This window comes from Equus przewalskii, chromosome 7 (assembly GCF_037783145.1).
Source record: "Equus przewalskii isolate Varuska chromosome 7, EquPr2, whole genome shotgun sequence".
Lineage (NCBI taxonomy): Eukaryota > Metazoa > Chordata > Mammalia > Perissodactyla > Equidae > Equus > Equus przewalskii.
In genome coordinates, this window is record NC_091837.1 from 69975216 (window position 1) to 70001344 (window position 26129).

A 26129-nucleotide genomic window follows, 5' to 3' on the forward strand; every position below is an offset into this window, starting at 1 on the left:
CAGCAGAGAAATTCGGCGAGACAAAGCAAAGACATCGATAGTACTTTCTCTTCAACCTCTACAAAAACTACCGCATTCCGTCAAAAAAAGGAAAAAGGAGCCACATGGCCATGGTCATGGAGTGAATCCTTGTCAGTCTGTGCAAGGCAGGAAGCGAGGCAGAAAAGAGCAGAGTCTTGGGCTGCTGTCTCTTAACCTGGCTGAGCATGACTTCTGAGAGCACGACTGCTCTCCCGGCAGTCTGGCAAAACAGAAAGGGCAGGAATTTAGGAGTTTACGAGACCTGATCTCAGTCCTGGCTCTTACTGTGCTCCGTCCTCACCTGTCCTCACCTGTCCTCACCTGTTAAATGGCTGGGGGCGGGGTGGAGGGGGAGGTGTGGAGGAGGGGAGCATTGCTATCCTGATTCTTTCCGAGGGTGTCTTAAGAATCAAAATGAAAGGGCTTTGAAAAGGCCAAAGTGCCACTCATACTTAAAGGATTATTATTTGCTTAATTCCTTGAAAGAACATCGCAGTGAGAACTTTCTTGGTCCCAGAAGCGCTGAGTTTTCTGGGGATAATTTCAACACCATCCAGTGGAACTTTTCTATCTGGCCTCCCTAGCTCGTAAACCCTTGTCCAGGAGACATTTTCAGCTGGATCTCCTGTTGGGTAAGTGGGCCAAATATGGCCTCAGTGTATTGGCTTAAAATGTTTCCACGTTGTTTATTTATTCACAGCATGCACAGGACTGTTAGCCCGAAGCCTGCCAGTGTCCAACTCAAATTGTTACACATTCAATTGCTGTAAATATAACCCAGATAAACAGATTCTGAGGTATTTAGAGCCTGTCTACTTTGCACACCCCATGAAACTGCACCCAACATCTGCCAACCGTAGATGAGACAAACCCTGTGTCTCACTGCTGTTGCCTTCCAGAGCTTTCTGACTCAGAGACCGCCTCCCCCCCCGCCCTGGCTTGCTGCGGAGTGATGTCATCTAGATACGTAAGTGCCCTCTCTGCCCCCTAGGAGTCCTCTTGCCTTGTTCCCCTTCTGGGTGGTGGCCTCGTGCAGCTGTCTCAGGAAGGTCTCTTGCAGGGATGGTTGTCCCCTCTCATTCGTCGTTCAACAAGTGGCACCCGGTAAGGCTTGTTGTGTGTTACTGCTGCTCGTGGTCCTGTCTCTGCCTTAATCAACCCCGAAATCCTCGAATTTGCAGCACACTCACTGAGCCCGCCCCTGAGTCAGAAAACCTCAGACATTTTTCCAGTGGCTCAAGTTCGGCGCTTGTACAAACATCAGCAAACGTCCTTAGTCTGGAATTCTCCACGTGGACCTTTGCTCGCCAATGCTCAGGGCCTTTGGGACTGGCAGCAGCTCCTGGGAAACCAGAGGGGCAAGACCCCAAACCCAAAGCTCCAGGCTCGTGATGCCACCTGTGGTCAGACACGAAAGCCAGGAGCTGGGAACAGCTTGAGGGTCCACCCTCGCTGTGCCTGGGGTAGGCATCAGGGCAGCCAGGTCTCCAGGGGGCTGTCGCCATAAGGTTAGAACATGGCAGGGAATGTACCCGAGAGAGATCACTGAAGAGTGAGCATTACAGCTGGAGGGGCCCATGGAGATCACATGCAACTTCATTTTACAGAAAACGAAATTTAAGCCTGGGAAGTTGTGCAAAGTGATTTGCCTAGTTCACAGACTAATTACTGGCAGAGCTGGAGTGCCCGATCCATTAGTTTTCAACCGCAATACCCTGCTGAAACTTGCACAGGGCCAATGTGTACCAGAAAGCTATTTGCATGATTTGCCGTGAGAACAATACTTGCAGACTGGCCATTATCTTTATCTTACAGCTGTAAAATCAGAACATCTCATTCCCCCAGCCACAATGACTGGTTCAGGGTGAGAAGTAAGTCAGCAGAGCTGGTGATAATCAATTACTTCAGCTGGAATCCTTGAGAGAGACCTGCCATGGATCCTTTGCCTCGCATAGAGTCTGAAAATGAAGACAGCTCAGAGAACAAAGGAGAGAGAGAGAGAGAGACTGAATATTGCTAATATTGTTTGGGCTCCTGGATCAAGCTTCACCTGAAGTTCTCCCAGAGCATTTCAGTTGTATTTTTACATAACGAATTTGAGTCAGATGTTCTATCATTTGCAGCATACACTGTGGTGCCAAATCAACCACCTCTCTGTTATTTTCTACCATCATCCTTTGATCATCTTACTCATGCTGATGCACCTCCCACCTGTGCCCTTTTGTGACGCTTTCAAAGTTCAGCTTAGTTTGACAAACATTTATTGGACTTCCCCAGTGTTCCAGGCCCTGTGTTATGCTTTGGGAGACAAACAAAGATTATTAGAACTCAGTTCCTGCTTTCAAGGAATTTATAGACTCAGAACTTGTTATTAAGTGAACTGGAACACACAGTGGCATGTGCGCTTACGCAAGTCCACGCAAGGCCCAAAAACAATAGCTAGGAAGAATGGCTTCAGTGTGGGGTGGCAAGGGGAGCTACCAGCAGGAGATGATACTAGAACAGGGTTCTGAATGATGACAAGAGAGCCAGCCTGGAGGCGAGATCCTCTCGGGTGACATGGCTTTTCCCCAGCCTTGTTTTGTGATTGTGAGTCGTTAGCGCCCCCATTGGCCAGTTCTTTCTATCGCATGATGTCTTCCGTAGAGAGGTGTGGATCAAGATCCCCGGGGACTGAGTGAAGGGCCATTTGGCTATGTGGACCACCCTGGGGTTTTCAGATTGGAGAAGAGATGAGTAGTTTAAAATGTGGGTTTGGGGGGCTTTGATATTCATGTTCATATCCTTGAGGATTCATCTGGGGAGAATAAGAAAGCATTGCACTTATTTTGGGAGATCTCAGAAAACTGAGACAGGACCAAATATAAGCGGGCTTTCCTAGACTGTTTCTAAGACCCTGGCTGGGCTGTGCAGCCTTCTCTCCTGCTCCACTCATCCCTGCAGCTCGGGACGCCTGAGCAACACCGAACTACTGTTCAGGACTCACCGACTCTAACCTCCCCCTCTCTCCCTCTCCCAGGAACGCCTCCTTCTTTTTCACCAACATTGTGACTTCTCTTCTTTTACACCCCACCTACAATGCCACCTCTTCCAGAACCTTCCTGCCCCTTCCTGGGAGACCTAGCTACTCCTCCTCTTCTGTTCCCACAAGCCTTTATACACACTCTGTGGAGGGGGTGAAGGTGTGAGGTTGAGAACACAGGAGGCTCTGCAGCGCCAAGGCCGGGTAAGCGCCTCCAGGCAGAATCGTCCTTTGCTCTGATGCCGTTGAGGGTCACCAGTCAACCGTGGTCATCACCCATTGAAGGTTCTATTTAGAATGACATCATCCGTGCCCCAAGATGCTGTCAAGGCCCTTCTGGAAGAACCCAGCCCAGTTGGACAACCCCTGCCTGACGGCAGAAATCACCCGTAAGCCACCTGCTACCCCAATAGCATGGTCGTCACTAAATTGTGCTGTTATTGGCAGTGGGGATGTCTCCCCTTTGGATTGTAAGTTCCTTGGAACAGAAGTGGTATATATTTATCTTCCTGTCTCCAATGCCTACTACAGTACCCAGCTTACAGCAGGTGTTCAATAAATGTACGTTAATGAGTCGGTGAATGCATAAATGCAGGAATGAATGAATGAACCCTTCCCATGGATGGGGACTGGTGATAAAAAACCCAGAACAAAACACTGGGTTCTGATCTGTCTAACTACAGGCTTCGGAAGCCTTATCTTTCTCACCTGAAAAATGAGGATAGTGGACACCTGAGATCAGGCTCAAAGATGTTGATTCTGACAGCACTGAACTTTCTTGGAGTGAAATTTCCCCGAGTGAAATTCACTGCCTCTTGAAACGCTCTTTCAGCCTGATGATTCCCGTTGGGATGCTGTGCAGGCTGCAGGACCAGGAGCCCCTCACCAAGCCCCTCCTTAAAGCAAAGGCTCTCTGTGCAGACTTGCCCAGAGTCTCGCACTAGTTAGGGCAGAGCTGGGCAACCCTCCAGTTCTCTTTCTACAAGACCACATTGCCCTGCTCCACTGACAATCCCTGGAGGGCCATCAGATACGCCAAGAGTACTCCCCAGAAGCTGGTGCCATCACAAACCAGAATGAGAGGCCATAACTAGAGGGGATAAAGGGTAGACGATCTTATTTGAGGTGTAAATCCAAGAAAGAGACTGGTGAGACTTCTCGGCACCTCATTTGGGTCAGAAGAAGAAGTGAGAGAGAAATGAACTGAAGAAAGGAGGAGTTTGAAAATAAGGTATTATTAGAAACTGGCCGGTTGGACTCGGGGCCAGTTTCCCACTCAGTGGCTTTGAGCCATTCCCCCAACAGGTGTGGCTCCCAGCTGAGGGGTCTTGCTTGGCTGTGGCACAAGAGGAAGGGGTGCTGGGCTTGTAGGGTTTGGGGCCATTGTGTTTCAAAGTTAAGAGCCCAGAAGTCTCTGGAACTACTAATTCCACCTGGCCCCAATGAAAAACTGGCGAGAAAGGAAGATTGGCTGCCCTGAAAGGAAAAGATTGTAGAGTGTGGCAGAGGAACTGATGCATGGTAAGTTTCAACCTCCAGGAGGCCTGCGCTTCACCCCACAGTTGGGACCAGAAGCTGTTCTCAAGATTGGGGAGAACCAGAGGAAACTTTAGTGTCAGGTGCACATGACAAAATTTGAGCCTCGTTTCCCTGGTTCTCTTATCCCAAGAGATTTTGGCGACAGCTGTATTTTTGGAGGTGTGTTTCTATGGTTAGATGTTGGCACTCGAAGTGGAAAAATTAAGCAAATTTCTTTAAGGCTGCATGTGGCAGACATTGTTAATTGGCTACCCCCAAAGACTCTCCCAACAGCCTTCTACCTGGCCATTTCTCACTATCAATGCTGGAATTGTTAAATATTCAGTTCCACAGTTTTCCTTGCAGATGGGGGTAAGCATGTGACCCTATTCTAACACATGAGATATAAATGGAAGCCTAAGAGGGTAGATGTTGGGGGGTTCTGAGAAAGCTTACGCCTTCATGATAAACGAAACCAAGAGCCAAACTGGGTTTTCCCTTCCTCCTACTATCTGCTGAAAATACAAATGTGATGGCTGGAACTACAGCAGCCATCATGTGATTGTGAGGGAAGGTCAAGAAAATTTAAATGACATCTGCTCTGGCATGACTAATCCATCAAACCAAGGCCAGAATCACCTCTCTCCAGGCTTCTTGTCTTAAAAAAAAAAAAGCCCTATAGTTGAGTTTTCTGCAGCTGAATGTAATCATAACTGAAACATAGCACTTAGAACATTTAATATGCTCACATGTATTTTGAATCTCCAAGATGGGGAGAAAATGTGCAGCAATTCCAAACTTGTAGAACTGAGGTACAATTTTTAAAAAAAATATTCTGGGACTAGTGCCTCAGGTATACCCTCTGGGAAACTCTAGGCTAGGGGATCATAAGCCTGGTGTGCTAGGCAGACACTAGGGGGCCCCCAGGTCCATAGCCTGTATAATCCGCTCCCTTTGAGTGTAGGCAGGACTTGTGACTTGCTATTAACCAGTAGACTATGGCAAAGGTGATAGGATGTCATTTTCATTTTTATGTTATGATTAGATAGAGAGATGATAGACAACAGATGGATAGATAATGATGATAGACAATAGATGGATAGATAAGTAGGTGACAGACAGATAGAACAATTATACATACACATATATAGCTCCATCTTGCGAGCACATGCTAGAGATTCTCCTGCTGACATTGAAGAAGAGAGCTGCTCTACTGTAAACTGCCTGTGGAGAGGATCACATGGCAAGAACTGCAGGCGGCCTCTAGGAGCTAAGAGCCTCAGGCCTACAACCACGAGGAACCAAATTCTTCCAACAGCCACACAGGTTTGGAAGACGACCCCAGGCCTCAGGCGAGTGTACAGCAGTCCAACCTGACAAGTTTATTGCAGCCGTGTGAGACCCTGAGCAGAAGAGCTAAGCTGTACCCAGATTTCTGATCCATGGAAACTGGGAGACAATAAATGTGTGTGTCACTTTAAATGGTGAGTCCATGGTCATTCTTACACAGCAATGGAAAACTAACACACCTGGGAAGGTGCCAGCGCCCAGAACAAGGCTGCAACTTGTAGGTTGGTTCTGGTTTATGGGGTCCAGGGATAATGAAGTTAGGGCTTTCCCACATGGCCCATCTACTTTTCTTCTAGGTCACCTTTCCTCCAATAAAGATGTCCTAATCTAGCAACTCTTTTACATATAAACCCCTCAAAACATGAAACAGCTCCAAACACATGCTGTTCTGCCATAAGTTTCGTCACCTCTTGTTGGTCTTTGAGATGTTATATCAAGTTACCTCGTATGGAGAGTTCATCCCATGTTCCATCTCCTTGGAGAGAAATTGGCTGTCCTCGCTGGGGGTACAGACGTTATTTTTGGAGAGTATTTTGCCCTCCAGAGTAGAGAACCTTGTTTTCTGGTACTTTGGTTATTTATCCTTGTTTGATATTCAAAATATATGCCTTCCTGTGAAATTTCCTGAATAGATGGGAGGGAGCAGAAAATTAGACTTTGTTGGGCTTTTTGGCCCAGGGATATTCTAAAACTTTTTTTTTTTAGTAAAAAGAGAGCCCATTTACCTGAAACTATTAATAATTTTTATCTTTTGCTCCAAATACTGTCTGTAGCCCCAGGGAAGAAATTACCTCAGACTTGTATTTAGCCAATGTGTATTTGCCACTTTATTAGTTATTCCTTCCATTAACAGGGTTTCCTAGAACCCTGTTTCACCCAAAGCACAGAGGCCCTCCATTGTCCACTTTTCCATCAGTTTTTGGACCGAGGTTCAGGTTGCCTGTTAGAATTCCCAGGTGAGTTCCACGCTGCATGAGGCTCTCATCGTGAGACTCTCCCACCTGATCCACCTCCTCTCCCCTCCATCTGTTAACATGTCTGTCCTCCTTTCTGTGAAGAGATAGATTGAAGATGTGTTACTGAGCAAGGGCTCGCCACCCAATGCACATAAAGAGCCAATTATTACGGCATCAGCCTTCGGGAAAAGAAAAGTAGCTTAATTTGAGAGATCCGTCTGCAAGGAGACAGGAGAGAGGTGCTCTCAGATCTGTCTCCCCGATCCAGGGCTTAGGCAAAAATTTATGGGATGAAGGGGAGGGCAGTCTGAAGTGTGGAGATAGATGATTGGAGGTGAGGAGAAGTGAGGGAACTGATGACCTGTACAAGCATAGTCAGGCTTCGTGGCTCTTCATAGGACGCGTGTTCAAAATGGCGGCATTACCATGATCTGAGAGTGGAGTTTTTCGCTCCTTGACGTCAAGAAGTTCACTTATTGAGCATTTGCACAGGCCCAGTTGATGGGCTGGTGGTCTCAACTGGCCTGAACTGGACAAGGGCAGACTCTCAGTTCCAGAAAGTCGACTCTTTATTACTCTGTTGATAAGATGGAGTCAGTTGGTCCTAGAGGGCCCGTGATTACAGATGTGTCTGCATAGAAAGTTAAAACTGCAGCATGGTTAAAAAGAAAAATACGATCACCAAAATCAGAGTGGAAAAATCAGCCACAAACTGAGAAAAATTTTGTAAAAAGGAAAAAAAGACAAAGAGTTAATATTCCTATTATAAAACAAGTATTTACTTTTCAGTAAGAACAAAAGGGGAGCCTAAAAGGTTCTGTACCCACAATTCCAATGTGTGTGTGGGAGGGGGGCCTCCCCATACCATCAAGCAATTCTCTGACACCATCTGGGTCCCCTACAATTTAACTCAGCTCTGACACCATCTACCCGAAGATGGCGTCAGATCCCACAGCTTAAGGGCTCAGCGCTGCAAGACTGCCCATCCGCTCCACTTCAGAGGCCACTCTCAAGTCCAGGTTGTCACTTGTACTTCTGACTGACTGGCTATAGATTGGAGGTTCCAAAGACCCCCTCCTTGGGTTCGATTAATTTGCTAGAGCAGCTCACAGAACTCAGAGAAACATTTTACTCACCAGATCACCAGTTTGTTAGAAAAGGATAAAACTCAGGAACAGCCAGATGGAAGAGATGCACCGGGCAATGTAAGGGGAAAGGGTTTGGAGCTTCCATGCCCCCTCTGAGGGCACCACTCTCTTGGAATCTCCCCCTGCTCACCAACCTGGAAGCTCTCCAAACCCCCGCCTTTTGGTTTTTTTTATGGAAGCTGCGTTACATAGGCATGATTAATCAAATCATTGATTATTGGCAGGTGATCCATTCAACCTCCAGTCCCTGTCCCCTCCCTGGGGCTCCGGGGGTAGAACTAAAATTTCCAACCTTCCAGTCACAGGTTGGTTCCCCTGGTAACCAGCCCTCATCCTCAGGTGAACTAGGAGCACTCCAAAAGTCACCTCAGTAACATAGCAAAAGACAGCTTTATTGCTCTTGTCACTTAGGAAATTTCAAGGGTTTTAGAAGCTCCGTGGTAGAAATGGGGACAAAGACCAAATATGTATTTCTTATTATAAACCACAATATCACAGTGCCCCGTTAGAAAAATTGACAGAGGATGGGACCCTGTAAATCATGGAGGAAGAGATATAACAGACCAATAACCATGAAAAGATAATGATCGTTATCTATTAACATAGATCAGAGAAAAGCGAGTCTTATTTCAATTTCAACTTTAAAATCTAATTTGTCAGTTTCAGATTGGCAAAGATTAACCTTAGTGTAGTCAAGGTTTGGAAAAGTAAGGCGATTTCTTACCCTGTTGTCGGATTGTAAGTGGATACAACTAATCAAGAAGCCAAGGATTTAAATTGCACCTGTGTTCAGTGCTACCTTTTATGTGGACTTTCATTTCTCCATATCGAGACGTAGTCACCACATATTGCTGAGTGCAAAACAGCATGATCATAATCATTTCAAATTGCATGCTGTATGTATATGATTGCATGCCATGTACAGTTATACCTGCACAATGTGTGGACCGAGAGAAGGGTTTAGGAAGATGGTCACAGTAATTCTTTCTGGATAGTGGGACTTGGGGTTATCTTGTTCTCACTTATCAAGTCTGAAAGACCAGCTCTTCCCACCCCATCCATGGCAATAGCCCCCATCCTCCGCTCCACTCCCCTTCTGGGTGCCTGGCCGAATTGGATTCTCTGGGCACAGCCACAGTAGGAAAGGAGGTCAGGGCGGTTAGGCCATTTGAAGGGATGCAAAGGAAACTTTGGCCACTTAAGAGGAGAAAAGAAAACATTTATTTTAATACTGACGAACAGCTACCTTAGAAACTAGATGAAGCTTCCTGGACTAAGTGCCCTAAGAAGATCAAAGAGAGTTGCTTATGTGGATTTTCATATCTTTTTTTTTTTTTCCTTTCTGGAGCATTTATCCCTACCTCCCACTCCCTTATATGGTGCAAGAATCATTTCGGGTTTTTTTGAGAATGGAAGTTTTGTATCTGCAGCTCAGCCAAACCACAGGAAGTCCTCTACCAGATGGGGTCCCCAGCCCAGGCACCCTCAACATCCGGGATCCAGACGACAAGGAGCGGTTTGGTGCCTGTAACAAGCACTTGTACATCTGGGGGTGGGGACAGTTTCTCCAGCTTTTCATCCTGTTTTCTTGGAAACGGTTTGGCTTGTTTAAATTGTGTCTGGATGGAAATTTTTATGAAGAACAAAAATGAGAATTTACTTTAGAAGATCAGATCTAGGTTTTGCTCTGCCTGAGCCCAATAGTCACTTTAAGGGGAAGACTAAAAAGGAAAAAAACCAAAAAGTGAGTCTCAGGTTTTCTCTGGAGATGGTGACAACTGATATTCTACAGCTCTTTCTTCTGCTCAAGGGTTGAAAACCTCAAAGCGATGGGACCAGGCAGACAACGATGAAGCTGGTGGATGGGGACTCTGGGGAGCTGGAGAATGCACCCCTTCCAGAGCAGCAGCCTTAACACAGAGCCAGGAGTGTCGCCTAAGCCTGTGGTTTTTAAAGAAAGGCAGAGTTTGGATTCTCATGTCAAATCTCCCAATATGTCAATACGGGTAACTGATTGGAATGTTTAAAAGATGTTGTTTGAACCAAATGAAATAGAGCAGAAGAGATCCTAGAGATCATGTTGTAGAATCTCTCATTTGGAGATGGAAGTGTGAGGACCAGAGGAAGAAATGTCTTGCCAGTGTCGATGAATAAGAGGCATAAACTGCAAGAGAAGCAAATAGTTTACTTGGCGTCTCAAGAATTGTAATTCGGGGAGATCAGATTCAGGTGGAAATCCAGATAGTGTCCTGTTAGAGAGTAAAAGTCAGGGGCTTTAAAGACGAGGAAGGGAGGTTATATTACAAGGGATTTTAATCGGAGTTGGAGACAGAGAGCTAGCCTTGGCTAAACATTGATTGACCATTGATTCTATCTTTAGAAAGTCCATAATCAGGATGTCCATTCACCTGCTGACTTGTCAAACAAGGGCGTGTAAAAGAATTGCCGTTTCGGCCCAGTCCAAAGATTTGGCTCACTCCAAGGTTTAAGACGGCAAGGCAGTTCCTCTGGAAAGGCAGCTCTGACTCCATTTAAAATTGCTCCACTATAGTCAATTTTGACATTTCCTTCTTTGGATCTAGATCTTTCTTTGAAAGGATTGCTGATCAACCATTTGAAAGCATTGCTGATGGACTATTGGAAAGCATTGCTGATCAGCCATTCGAGCATCGTCCCTCTTCACCAGAAAGGCTCACTCCTCATATGCTGTGTCCCACGTAGGAGGGAAAGTGGCTTCCTCAGGAGCCATTGGCCACGTTTGAGCAACAAGAGTGTCAGAGCAGAGCAAAGCCTTCCTGTCAAGTTCCTTTAAAGGCAAACACTGTCTGTAGTTGCTTGAAGTTTCTCAACTGAAGGCTTAGAATCCTTAGCAATCATTTCAAAGCACTGAATGGCCATTATCCAAGTGGTGTTTTTATAGCAGCGAGCTATGCAGAAGAGATAAAGTTTTACAATAGCAAGAATTCCTATAATAATAAACAAAATGCTACATCTGAATTGGAGAATAGATCTGAACCAGGCGGCCATTCCTAAGGATAGCCAGCTAAAGAGATCAAAGGACTATGGGATGTCAGCGGGCACAACATTTTACGAGTTGGCCTGTGCTCAGATTTTGTCTAGTTCAGTTTTTACTTTGCCAGAGGTGTTTACCCAAGTACAACAAGAGGCGTTTACCACAGAACAACTTCATCTTGTTCAGCTAGGAGGTAATCAAGGGCAATCCTATTATCTAACATAACTCGTGCAAGGGAATCCAAAGATTTTTCTTGGGCAGCTATTGCTTTAGTGGCAGATTTAGAAATAATCCCCAGGGTTTTAGGTAAATTTCTGATCATATATTCACTCATGGCAGTACCTACCCAAGGAAAAAAATAATTTTTCCAAATCCAGTAGCTTCGCTGGGGTTGATCCCACCAGGCATTGAACACCCTTGACAGTGTGTGCAACTAGTTTCACATTTTAGTCTCCGAAGCAGATTCAAAGCTGATGCCCAGTACTGAGTTTCTGATTGATCATATAATGAAGTAGGTGTAAGCAATAATCCAATTGCGTAATGACCTTTGATTTAAACAGTGTGTTCCCATAGGTCTTTCTGCCAAGAACAAGTGAAAATATACCCTAAGGGAGCACAAATCATGGAATCATTACGATGAAATCAACTAAACCAAGGATTTGATTGGTTCTGCAAGGAGTTCTAGATGCTTAGCACAAGGAATTAGGGCAGGAATGGAAGAGATATTGGTAATTAAATGTACTAAGAATTTCTAGATTCGCGTACGGAATGAGGCTTCTGAGGGCAAAACAACCAGTCAGAAAAATTTACCCCTTTTGCAATAGATTGGGAGATGCAGATAAAAGTGCTAACTTTCCAACAAAGAAAAGGAGAAAATAAGGTAAGAAGCAACAGCGATTAAAAGATGTAGAGGCCTGGTCTGGCCATCTGTGGAAAGCTGTGTGTCTCAGATGTCGGCTGCTTCTCTTCCTAGTCAATTGGATTTGGAGGTCCCCAGCGTTTGCACAGGACCACATGTCAGGTGGAGCCTTCTTTAGCTGTGAGCTGTATCTCCGAGGTTAAATGCCTTTTAGTTCTGCAGCAATGTCAGTGGTTAGGAGCGCTTGTTAAGGCCTTTTCCAATGAGGCTTGAGGGCTGCCTTCCTCTGATGATGCTTCCAGAATATCCACTCACCAGGCTCTAGACTGTGGTCAACAGGATCCTTTCAAGTGGAATCCAAGAAAGCTTCCTTATCTGTTGATGATGTTGAGTATGAGACATTAGGGAATTACAGTAGCTGGTTATCAGCATGAGACTAGAATCTAGTATCTTCTACAAATGTGCAAACATAACTTTTTTCTCCACAAGTACCCTCAATTTTTTCCCAAAGGTAATCACAGTAGAATGAATTTGTCTTTATAAAAAATTTGGCCTGATTAAATGAAAATAAGAATACTCACTAAGAGTTCCTGGATTTTAGAGGGATCAGATAGGGAGAAAAATAAATGTTTCATCTTTATTCACAACGGTGTATCTTACCAAATTGTTTTTTTGATTTTGCTTTTTTGTTTTTTTTTAAAGATTGGCACCTGAGCTAACATCAGTTGCCAATCTTCTTTTTCTTCTTCTTCTCCTCGAAGGCCCGCAGTACATAGTTGTATATTCTAGTTGTAGGTCTTTCTGGATGTGCTATGTGGGACGCCGCCTCAGCGTGGCCTGATGAGCAGTGCCATGTCCGCTCCCAGGATCCGAACCAGTGAAACCCTGGGCCACTGAAGCAGAGAGAGTGAACTTAACCACTCAGCCACGGGGCTGGCCCCCCAAATTGTTGATAGCTTAAGAGAAAAGGTTTCTTTAAATCTGGAGAAACAAAACATTACAGCATCCTCCTCAGTTCATGGAGTTCCATATAATTAATATTTGTTCCTAATCTTTTGTTAGCAGTTTTATGAAGCCATCACTCTCTCCATTGTAGTTCTGTAATTTCTTACTCAGTTCAGCTTTATGAACTAAAGGTTTATTAGAAACCTGTACTCTACAGTAAGCATCAGAGTCCTTTCCATGAATTTCTCTGAAGATGAAACATATTTGCAAAAGCATCAGAGTAAAACAATAGCTGTAAATGTTGAAAGACTTAAAGTGACGTGGATAAAGATCTGGTTACAAGGCAATTGACAAGGAAATTTGGTTATTTCTGTGACATACAACGTTTTAAGATAATGACTAGTATTATGACTGATAACATTATGCCAAGACATATCAGATTTCTAGGAATTTCATGTAATTTTTAGAACATTTATATTAATAACATATTTACATACAAGGATGTCTATAAAGGAGGTTAGAATGCTTCCCATGCAATTTAACATACCAAATAAACCTAATTCGTTTAATATTTTTCTAAGAAGAGAGAATAAATTCTTCCCAGGGGCCCTCTGGAAACTCTCAAAGTTACTTTCAGGTGAAAAAAAAAGACTTTATTTAGGATTTAAATTTTTGGTATGTTTGTTAAAAATATCAAAAAGTTTAAAACTCTTGGTCAAATAGGATCATAGGTCACTGCTAAACAATGCTTAGTTATCCATTTAACCAAAGTGACAACAACAGAAGATATTAAAGGCAAACATAGAGAGTTAAACAGTTTTTAAAAACCCTTACTTGTCTTAGTAGAGAGACCTTAGGTGTTCTTTTGTTTTTGTTTTTGTGTGAGGAAGGTTGGCCATGAGCTAACATGTGTTGCCAACTTTCCTATTTTTTTTTTTTTTGCTTGAGGAAGAAGGTCCCTGAGCCAACATCTGTGCCAACTCTTCTCCACTCTGTATATGGGATGCCACAACAGAAAGCTTGATGAGCGGTGTGCAGGTCTGCACCTGGGATCCGAACCTGTGACCCCCAGGCTGCCAAAGTGGACCGTGTGAACCCAACCACTATTCTACCGAACCGCTCCCTGAGACCTCAGGTTTTTGAACATAGGAAATTATTTTGACAAAACATAGAATCCCTGCCTTTCAGGTGGACTTACTCAGAAGTAAAGAAAAAACTTTCATAATCTCTTTATCAAGAGCAGACTAAAAGTCCAAGAAAACTATCTCTTTAAGAGAGAGAAAACCAAATTCTAATTTTGCATCAGCTTACTCTTGGTATTAAAACTCATTTACTTAGTTAAATTCATTTCAATTTTGCCAACTTGACCATGCCCCAAACTCTTTTCTCAGGGTTCCTCTTCCATAAAACTTCTATAATTTTCTTACTTTCAGAATTTGTTCTTTCTTCTTTCTCATAACCAATTTTACTTTAGGACCAATTTACTTGCTAAACAAAAAAAATCTCCATTCCTTACACTGAGAACATCCTTTCCTCATAGCATAAAAATTTTTTTTCATGTGGCAAAAGACACGTTTACTAAAAGACATCTGATTCCATTTAAAATGGCTCCCCTATAGTCAATTTTGACACCAGGATGACACCAAAGGTTGGACCACAATCTAGAGCTGCTGACTCATGGTGTGGTTTTATTAATTGGCATGCAGCTGCTGGCTCTTTAAATTATCACAACATATTTAGTTAGGTTAATTCTTCTTCCCTCCTCCCCTCATTTCTCTCAATTATTCATCCATTCATATATATCTCCTTTTCATGATTTTCTAGACATTTTAAATTTGAATTCCTCTGATGCAAGAGGTATTTAGGAGAGTGTTTCTTAATTCTCAATACTCATGACTTTTTCGGGTGTGTTTTTATCATATATTTTTAAAATTTTATTGCCCTATACTCAGGGAATTTGGTTTGTAGCTCTCCACATTTTGTAATTTATTGAGGTTTTCTGCAGAGCCAAATATATGATCAACTTTTATAAAGATTCTGAGGGCAAAATAAAATAATGTTTGTTTTTCACTAGCAGGACACTGAATTCTGTGAACGTACTAAATCAAGCTTGTCGATTGTCATATTCAGATTCTCTATGTCACTTATTTTTGTTTTCCTAGGTACGTAAACTTCAGAAGTAGGTATATTAAAGTATTTCACTATGGTGTGTAAGTGTGCTTTAAATTAAGTCCTTGTATTTTTAGTAGGTTTTTTTTTTCATGTTTCTTGTAACTATACTGTTTGAAATCTCAAAATTTATAACTGTTATATTTGCTTCAAACTGTACCTTTTACCATAGTATAATGACTCTCATAACTCTGATTAATGCTTTTTAAAAATTTTATTGAGGTCGTAACAGTTTCATAGCATTATGGTCAGAAAAGATACTTGACATGATTTCAGTCTTCTTAAATGTATTGAGGCTTGTCTTGTTTCCCAATATATGGTCTATCCTTGAGAATGCTCCATGTACACTTGAGAAGGACGTGTATTCTTCTGTTTTTGGATGGAGTGTTCTATATATGTCCATTAAGTCCATCTAGTTTAGTTTTTCACTTAAATCCACTATTTCCTTCTTGACTTTCTGGCTGGATGGTCTATCCACTGAGGTAAGTGGGGTGTTAAGGTCCCCAGCTATTATTGTGTTGTTGTTAATATCTTCTTTTAGGTTTGCTAATAGTTGCTTTATGTACTTTGGTGCTCCTGCGTTGGGTCCACATATGTTTATAAGTGTTATGTCTTCTTGGGGGGAGTGTCCCTTTTATCGTTATATACTGCCCTTCTTTGTCTCTTATTATCTGTTTTATCTTGAAGTCTGCTTTGTGTGATATAAGTATGGCAACACCTGCTTTCTTTTACTTGCCGTTAGCTTGGAGTATTGTCTTCCATCCCTTCACTCTGAGCCTGGGTTTGTCTTTAGAGCTGAAATGTGTTTCCTGGAGGCAGTGTATTGTTGGTTCTTGTTTTTTAACCCATCCAGCCACTCTGTGTTTTTTGATTGGAGAATTCAATCTATTTATATTTAGAGTGATTATTGATATATGAGGACTCAATATTGCCATTTTGTCACTGGTTTTCTGATTGTTCTGTATTTCATTTGTTTCTCATCCCGTGTATTTCTGACTGCCAATTCAGTTTGGTGGTTCTCTATGATGGTTTTCTCAGTATTCTCTTTATTTATCATTTCTGTCTCTGTTCTGATTTTTAGTTTAGTAGTTACCATTAGGTTTGTATAAAAGATCTTGTAGATGGGACAGTCCATTTTCTGATAGCTCTTATTTCCTTAGTCTACGTAGGTTCCATCCCTTTCTTCTTCACTAAGTTGTCACAACTTATTCTGTTTTGAGTTGTGAGTTTGTGATTAAAATGAAGTGATTATAGTTATTTTTGATACTTTCCTTCCCTTTATCTTTAATGTTAAAATTGTTTGCTAACCTGCTCTGTCCTCCATAATATCAGCTCTGTTTCTTAAGGACTCCAGATTTTTCTTTATCTCATTTATTGTGTTCTTCATCACCAACACTTCTGTTTGGTTTTTTATAGTTTGGGTCTCTTTTGTGATATCTGGTGGAGACCCCCTTCTCTGGCAACTGGCCGAGCTGGTGCACCAGGTAGGAGGAGAGAAGGGGTGCTTTCTTTTGTAGGGGGCACTCCCACTCTGCACTCGCTCTCTGCCCACCTGAGCTGCTTGGCTTGGTAGGGACACCCCCACAACTGCTTAGCTGCCTCAGTGTGGAGCATTACTATGGGCTGGGAGGAAACTCTGAGAGTGTAAGCATTCCTGCAGAGGGCTGCTTTTCCTCACTTCTCTCAGAGTTGTGCACTGGCTGCCATGCAAGGTCCTGTGCCCTAGATTGCTGCCATTGGGGAGAGAGAGGCGATCAACTTATCTCCTTCTACTGCCTCCTGGGGGATCCAGCACCCCCACCTTCAGACATAGGGCTGTGTGGATCTCTCAGACATCTGTTGTGTTGTGTGAATCTCCTCTGTTGGTTTATGAATATCTTTTCATTGTATCTGAGTGGGAGAGACTAAAGGAAGAGCTCACGCTGCCATGATGCTGATGTCACTCTCTGATTAGTGCTTTTGACTTTAAATTCCACTTAGTCTGATGTTAGTATCTCTACCTGCTTTCCTTCTGAGCATATCTGTTTGGTACCTTTCTCTATCCCTTTATTTTCTTTAAGTATGTCATTATTTTAATATAAACTACACATGCTGATTATTAAAAAATTAAAGAAATACAGGAAAGTATGACCAAAAAAGCAACAAATTACCATAAATTCTACTACCTAAAAATAACTGATGATAACATGTAGTTGACATCATTCCAGACAGCTCTCTATACATATATATAAAGAAGGATCTAGAGAAAGAGAACGAGAGAGGCAGGGAGACAGAGAGAGAAACACTAAAAGATATGAAGACAATTATATAAGGATGGTATCATTCTGTATGTGATATATTTTTTAAAATAAATACTGCATTTCATTTTAAATGAATTTAACAGAAACAAATGCCTAGATCAAACTACTTTAGATAATTGTTTCTTCTCTATAAGAGAAATAAGTTCCTAAAAGATGCCAGTAAATTTAAGGGAATTTAAGAAGTTGGAATTCTTGTGGGGTTTTTTTTAAATGTGAGTTTCCATATAGACAGGACTGATCAATTACTTGCTAGTATAGATAAGGGATTAACCCCTAGATATACCCTCTATTCTGCCCTCTCTTTCTTCTCAATTTTGATGCTTATATTTTTTAACTTTGTCAGAGTTTACATTTGCATTCTTCGAGCAAAATTATTTTGGATGTTTAATAGCATTCCTATATCTAAGTGGACTCTGTGCTCCCCACCAAGCCCATTTCTATGGCTTCAAAATGACAGGGCTCTTTATTTCAATTCATCCTTTAGTGAGCAAGATTTCATCATCAGGTAGATTTTTCAAAAGGGCTCATGGATGCTGTGTTTTCTGAGTCCTTTCATGTCTGGAAATGTGAGCTCTTGCCTTTATACTTAAGCTCCAGCCTGGCTGGGTAGAATCCACTTGGATCATACTCTCTTTTCCTTGTAGACGTGTCTCCTTTGTTCTGGCACTGATTGCTGCTGGAAGGATATCTGAAACCGACCTTATTTTTCTCCTTGTAAGTGCATTTCTTTTTGTCCTGAATGTGAAAAATACATATATTTTTTATTTTCTAAGTTTAATAGTTTAGCCAGAATGTGGCTGAGGGTTTACTGTTACAGACTTTTCCTACTAAATGGTACGTATTTTCAGTCTTGCACATCTTTCTCTTTATCCTCATACTTACACGAGTTCACCTTTTAGATATAGATCTCTCATCCATTTGGAGTTTATTCTGGTGTATGGTACGAGGGATGAGTCCAGTGTTCTATCTTTCGAATGACTATCCAGGTGTTGTTTGGGGCATTTTGAATTTGAAGTGCTGATGGAGCACGCTGGTGAAGCTGTCTTCAGGGCCATTGTGAAACCAGGATTGGAGAGGGGCCAGGGCAGAGGCACAGATTTGAGAGTCATGGTGGGGATGTCCAAACAAGGAGACGAATGAGATTGACAGGTGTCAAAAATCCAGAAATAGAAAAATCAGACCCACCAAATCAATAAATAGTATTCAGTAATAGTTTATCGGCCATATAAGAACAGTTTGCAAACTGAGAACTTTTAAATTCAAAGACTGATATGGAGCTGGGGGCATGACGTTACAGGATGGCTGATAAAGTGAAACTGAGGAAGTTGTTTAACCTTCACAAGGATTGCGGTGAGGGTTTACTGATGGCAAGGGATTAGTTAAAAGTGATTGTCTTCTATTATTTTTGGAATAAAAATTCCAAAGATGGAGAAATGACTTAAGTGTCTTTTAGGATTATCAAGCGTTTACAAGAAGTGGCCCAAGTTGTTTTGCTTGTTTTGCAAAATAAGCTAAATTAAGTTTCACTTATGTGGCTTAAATGGTTTTGTCTGTTCAAGGAATTTTCAAGTCCGGTCTCCATTTTGTATTTAACTTTAACAATTCCCTCCTTTTAGTCATTCTGTCAGCAAACTGAGAGTATGACCAACTAGTATAGTGCTCTCTTGGTTACCGCTGTTGAGGTAGTCAGGCTGAAGAATCACATATTTGCTCTTTCTGCTAGTTGAGTCGTCAAGGCGTCATGTAGTGACTGTTACCAATAGTTGCATTGTCATTACGGACAAGAGCAGTCAGATCATTGAATTCTTCTAGTTGTCTAATCCCGATGGATCTCGTTTGATGTGTGAGCGACTGCTGAAAGGCATTTAAAACCCTTGCGAGAATACAATACACAAGCGAGATTAATATGATGACTATAAGGAGAATTAACGACCAAGGATTGAAAAATTCCCCAGAGCAGAGATTCCGAGGATCCAAGATTTAACCAATTAAACAAATTATGTGGTTATAATCAGATTCAGGTTTTACCTTTCTAAGTCAATCTACATTGTTTTGGATAATGTGTAGTTGGGTTTCAGGTTTTTTTCTAAGTTATTTTCACAGGCACAACATGACGTATTAGCAATCACATATCCTTATGATTAGTTAGGACATGGATTACTTAGGATGACTTATCCTCATGATTAGTTAGGATGAACAGGAGGATGTTTTATTTCAGGAGGCAATGTTGTAAGTGAGCTTTCTCCTAAGTTAGGCCTCTATGTGATGCGAGCAATTAGGTAACTTAATAAGAGGCATTTCTATTGAGACAAAAGGAAAACAAAGGTTAATAGTTTGAGCAAATTATGAACTCAGTTTCTGAGTTTGGAGAACAGCCAGTTGAGAAAATTTCTAGATTTCAGTTAGAAGCATCTTTAAATGGTGGAATGAGGATGGTAGTTTCCATCTGATGGATTTTCCTGGTTTCCAGTAGACTGTCTTCGATAATGTCATCAGGTGTTCTGGTGAACTCTCTTGAGTGGCCCACACAGCAACAGGCATGAAGCTTGTCCATACACGGTCTGTTGTGGTGGTTTCCCTGAAGTTTACAAGTAGATGACAAAATATCAAAGACAATTAACAGGACTGGAATCTGATAACAAACACTGTGGTTTTCTATGGAAATATAGTTCTTTTTACTCATCTCATTTTTATCAAGGATAATTACAGAGAAACTAATTTGTTTGTAAAATAAGTCTAGTCTTACTAAACTTGGCTTGATTATTTACCAATTGCAGTAAGAATTGTGATTCTATGCACATTCTCAAATAGGACGATCCAGTTAAATCTTTGGTAATATTCAAGGGGCTTTGTTGGTTCCATAAAGTCAATCTTAATTCTTTAAAATTGTCTGGTAATAGGGAATCTCAGATTAGACATTTAAAAGTTTCTTTAGACTAACAAGCCAAGCTACGGACTTGTCCAGTTGTGTTCTGTCACAAGGACTACAGATTCTTATTGCACTTACGTAAATACACATATTGTCATGAAAAATAAGAATATTTAACAAGAGTTTTGGAATTCTGGAGGGATTAGGTAGGGAGAAAAAGGTAAATGCTTCAACTTTTGTTTACAAAAATATATTTTACCAAATTGCTGTGAGTTATAGCTAGTTTAGAAGAAAGGATGAAAAGGAGTACTTTAATTCTGGGAAACGTTAAATAACCAGTAATGTTTTAAACGAAGTCATAAAAGTTAGAGTAATCTTCATCAGTTCATTCATTCCCAAGTAATTCTTGTTTTGCTTGGTTTTGGGTTAGCAGTTTTATGAATCAGTTTTCCCTTAGAATTTCAGAAATTGTTATTTTTTTTTCTGAGGAAGATTAGCCCTGAGCTAACTGCTGCCAATCCTCCTCTTTTTGCTGAGGAAGACTAGCCCTGAGCTAACATCTGTGCCCATCTTCCTCTACTTTATATGTGGGATGCCCGCCACAGCATGGCTTGCCAAGTGATGCCATGTCCACACCCAGGATCCGAACCGGTGAACCCTGGGACACTGAAGCGGAGCATGCAAACTTAACTGCTGCACCACCGGGCCGGCCCCTAGAATCTTAGAAATTCTTACTCAGTTCAGTGTGATGATCTTAAAGTTATTAGAAACCTGTATTCTAGAGTACCTGTCAGGGCCATTTCCATGAATTTCTTTGAAGATGAAGCATTTATGCCTGTAGTTGATTGTAAATACTTTCAGGGAAGAATCAAGAGTAAAGCAATAAGTGTCTCTGAAGGGCAAAAGACTTAAAAGCAGTCATGGTTAAGGATCTGGGGAGAGTTTACTGAAAAAATGATGCAGTTGACCGGTACATTTGGTTATTTTTGTGATATACAATAGGTTAATAGTTAGAATTATGACTGATAATTATACTAGGACTTAACAGATCTTTGGGAATTCCATACATTTCTGAATTACATATATTAATAATATATACTCATATAGATACAATCTAAGAAGATTAAACATTACATTTTATTTGACACTGTTTCCCATGCAATTTAACATGTCAAATAAGCCTAAATAAGATAACATTTCTCTTTTTATAATGAGAGAGAACACATCTTTTTTTTTTGAGGAAGATTAGCCCTGAGCTAACATCTGCTGCCAATCTTCCTCTTTTTTTTTTTTCGCTGAGGAAGACTGGCCCTGAGCTAACATCTGTGACCATCTTTCTCCACTTTATATGTGGGATGCCTACTACTGCATGGCTTGCCAAGCAGTGCCATGTCCCCACCTGGGATCCGAACCAGTGAACCCCGGGCTGCCGAAGTGGAACGTGTGCACTTAACTGCTGCACCACCGGAGCAGCCCCACACATCTTTTGAGCTCTTCCAAGAGCCCTCTGGGAAAACCTAAAGTTAGTTCAAGGTCAAAAAGACTTCAGAATTTGATTTCAGGAAGTTTGTCGAAAATGTCAAAAGATTTAAAACACTTTCTCAAATAGGAACAGGAGTCACTGTGAAACAATGCTTAATTATTCATTCAACCAAAGTGACTATTAAGAAATTTGAAAGGCAAATACAGAAAGTTACATAGTCATTAAAAAAAACCCTTAGGTCTTTTAGTATTAAAAAGGCAATTTTTCTAAACAATCAAAGATCTGATAAAGACAATGTGAAGCACAGGAAATATTTTCATGAGACACAGAATCGTTGTTTCCTAGGAAGATTACATTAAAGGTAAAGAAAAACCTTTTATAATCTTTTTACTAAGAGCAGACCAATAATCTAAGAAATTTTGTGATTTTTAACAGAAAGAAAATTAAACTCTAGTTTTGTATCAATACTTTATTGAGCTCATTTAAAAAAGCCTTATAAATAAATTTGTTCAATTTTAGCCAGGTTTGATCTCACAACATAAAATTTCTCTTCTGCAAACCTTCTGCTACTTTCTATATCCATTTAGGTTTTGTCTTATTCTCTCTTTTTTCCTATTCTGGAACAACTAGTTATTTTATTTTAGGACAAAATTATTCTCTTTTTTCCTTTAAAATACATTCTATATTCCTTGCATACTCTCCCATAAAAACATATTCCATTTTCTTCCCATACTTTGTATACGAAGTTGTTTCCCTTTACTTTTATTGTTTCTAGTAGTTTTATTTTTACATATTAATTATAAATTTTAATTATTAGTAATATTTACTTGCCAGTGAAAACTAGGAGGTAGGCATTTGTGGACTGCCTATCATACATTAGCATCCTGTAGTAGATTAGCAAATTTATAAATACATAATTATAAAAACATAATGTTTTAGAGACATATGTTTTTCACAGTATATTTTTTAAGGTGGCAAAAGACAAACTTATTAATAGATCCAAATATCTTTTGTCTTTCTGTAAAAAATTAGGGAGCAAGAAGTAGATAAACTTATGTTTAGCAAATAATGTCTTAGTATATTATCTTATTTTGAAATGATCTAGTCAATGGATATCCATTATTTAGTGAACTCGGTATAAACTTCTGTCTTATTTACATTTAAATTACTTGTTTTTAGCAATTATGCCTAGATTAGACATTAAACAGCTAACCATCATCTTAAATTATTTTTCTTTTTGACAAATTTTGTAACATAGAGATAGCGTGAGCTTATTTGACTGGTAAACCCAGGTAGAAAAAGTTATGTGTTTGCATTATATTTAAGGTTGACAATTCTGAAGATATGCCTGTTTTTATTAAATCAACCAACTTAGAGTAGCTTTTATTTGTCAGAGATTTTCCAGATCTTATGAACCTGAAAAATATTTGAGTTAGTTTCTATATTTCTGAGAGTTTTAGGAATACTTAATTCACATAAGCTTGTTTTTCTGTAAGCCAATTAGAGCTCTTTTAAAAAACATCACATATACGTGCTATACACAGATACATAGATATACATAAATATATAGATGAACAAAGGCAGAGATCCTATAGCTTTCATTTTAAAATTTTAGCCATGTCTTAGGTACAATAATACAAAACCTGAAAGAACAGCTGGATCCAAATAGTATTTCTGGTGGATAGACTAAGGTTACCTGCTCAGATGGACCAAGATTTTTACTAAAGATTTTTCATTTGCATCCTTTTTTATTTGCATTCTTTTAGAGAAGCTATCTTTGGAATCATTTTGTCTTTTAGGAGCTCCTGCACAACAATCAAAGAACGCATTCCACTGTCTCTGAGAGGTTTCGGATCCTCTCTCTTCAAGAGTGCCGCTTAAGGTGAACTATCTTATCTAAGTTAAAGTTTCTCCAAAATGACCATTATCATTCCAAATTATCCAAAAGTTTAACCATTTCCCAAAAAGGCACAAAATCCTGGTTCATAGTGGCCATACATTTAGGAAGGAGGAATTTTCAAGGGAGGTAGAGAAAGAATTTTAGACCAGGTCGAACCCATCTTTGACTTTAGATTCCCTAAAACATCTTAACTATGAGGGGTTCTGTTTTCAACGGCTGTTCCAAAACAAATGGAATCACACATTTTGCCCTCTCTTGAACGGGATAGGGTGACTTAACCAGAAGCTTCAATACATAAAATATAAGCATGCACAATAAAGTCAGAGGGCTCAAAATGCAAAAAGAACAGAGCTCAAATCCAAGACAGACTTAACCTATGAACTCCATGGTTGGTGAGAAAGCAGTGAGCTCACAGGGCTCTGTAGGTACCGGCACCTTGATTTGGTCACCGGCCTCAGAGTTGTTGGGGCAGGGGATCTTCTTTAGATTCCACTTCTGACACCAGAAACTGACAAAAATCCAGAAATAGCAAAATTAAACTCACAAAATCAATAAGTAGTATTTAGTAAGAGTTTATTGTGTATATAAGAACAGTTCACGAACTGGAAGTTTTTAATTCAAAGACTGATATGGAACTCAGGGGATGAAGTTACAGGGTGGTTTGGAGTGCAAGCAACAGAGACCATTTGAACCATCTTAGGAAAATATTTATTACCTCATGCAAGCATTTAACCAAGAGATGGGAAGAGAGCAAATGGAAGCAGAATTAAGGATCCAAATGTTTCCAAGTTACTATTTCCATCTTTCATATCTGCTTCTCTGCAGGCTGGCTCTAATGTGATTTTCCCACACAACAGGGAACATGGCTGCCAACTTCTACAGGCTTCACATACACAGTTTCACCATGAAAGAAGCACTATGCTGGGGTGCCCAAGAGTGCTGTTTCTGGAGACAGACTGCCTGAATTCGAATCCTCGCTCTGGGCAAATTACTTACTCTTTCTGAACCTCAGATTCCTTATCTATAAAATGAGCTAATAATAGAGTCTGCTTCATAAGACTGTTTTGTGAATTAAGGGAGATATACAACACAGCACTGGCATTTAGTTAGTGTTGATTGTTAATGCTGCTGTTATTATTATCATGATCATCATTGCTATTACGAAGCTGAGCCTCTTCCCCTGACTCTGACTTGGAGAACTTCAAGGGAGAAGTCTAATTGATCCAGCTTGGGTCATGTGCTCACTCCTGTGGTCAAGGGGATGGGGAACCATGATGGGTGGTCCCCACTGGAACTACATGGGTGGACGGATGTGGGATATAGGTACCTGAATGAAGAAAAGTCTGCCTCCAGGAGAAGGAAGTGTAATAAGGACCAACAGGAGCTTTCTACTCCAGGGAATGAAGTTAGCCCAGGAGAGAGGAAGGGATTGTTCTTCTGGAGTCTTCACTGTCTGTTCCTCTCATTTTGACACCTGCATACTTCCATTGCACTATAGATCCAACTGAAGTGAATTTGACATGGGGTTTTCCTAAAAGCAGCGATCTGGTGTCTGTGGAGGATACCGCAGGTTCTATCTGATGGCATACAAGCCACATGGAAGGGAGGAAGGACCCAGTTTGGCCAGCTATGTGGGGGGTTGGTTGTGCAGAGAGCAGACCCAGCATCATAGGGCAGGCTGGACTCAGCCCCATTGTTGCCTACTTCTTGGGAAGTTTCTCCAACCATTGGCCACTGCTGCCACTCTGCTTCCCAGCACCCACAGAGAAGAAATCTTAGCAGCCAGAAATCCCTGGCCCTCTGAGAGAGGTCAGTTTTGCAGGGTGTGACCTTGAACCTGTCTTGCCTGTGAAAGTGGCACGGTGGAGTGTCCAATTTCATCTGTTCCTATTCTAATGATGATTGCACCATCTTTCCTGGGATGAGGCCCATCTCAAGAGCTCTCTGACCCGTGGCGCATTTACTTTCCCTTCCCCCCAGTCTCAGTCCTGCTGTCTGTGATTTTGCACCTCTGGAGACATTCATACTTATATGCTCCACTTTTGGACAAAGGTCAGGTAACCATAGTAATAACAAACACTACTCTAGTATTCACCATATGCCAGACACTCTGATGGCGAAAGCAGGCATTGATGAGAGCCTTGCCAAGTCTAAGCCTTGTTTTTCTCATTTGTATGGAAGATCTGAGACACAAAAAGTGGGGAGATCACCCGTTTAATATCATACAGAATCCAGGAGCTGAAGGGGAGTGTCCTGTATAAGTAGCTCACAGTTTAGTGGGGAAGGCAGACCCATGAACAGTTAATTGGAGGGTGTGTGATAAATGCTGCAAGAGGGATAGGAGTCAACCTATGGCTGAAGATCCTATGAAGAGGGAGGCATTTGTTTTGTCCCAGGGAAAGAGCCAGTTGGAATGAGGGGAGAGGCTGGAAAGTGTAGACATACTGAAGGCCTTCAAGTTTGAGTAGGATTTTGCCACATGTTGTGAGCTAAATTGTAAATTTATGTGTTGAAGTCCTAACCCCCAGTACCTCAGAATGTGACTGTATTTGGAGAGAACGTCTTTAAAGAGGTAA

General features: G+C 41.2%; 2 long non-coding RNA genes across 3 annotated transcripts; both read left to right on the top strand.

Moving 5' to 3' along the window:
- The first annotated feature begins 408 nt into the window (after positions 1-408).
- On the top strand, positions 409-6027 carry LOC139084560 (uncharacterized). Its single transcript, XR_011542039.1, has 3 exons — positions 409-653; positions 921-988; positions 1837-6027. It is a non-coding gene; the product is annotated as an uncharacterized lncRNA (long non-coding RNA).
- A 5742-nt stretch (positions 6028-11769) lies between these two features.
- On the top strand, positions 11770-24595 carry LOC139084874 (uncharacterized). Of its 2 annotated transcripts, none has more exons than XR_011542741.1 (3): positions 11770-11908; positions 23453-23535; positions 24379-24595. It is a non-coding gene; the product is annotated as an uncharacterized lncRNA (long non-coding RNA). The 2 variants fall into 2 exon arrangements; XR_011542742.1 differs by having other exon boundaries at positions 24411-24595.
- Positions 24596-26129: the final 1534 nt, after the last annotated feature.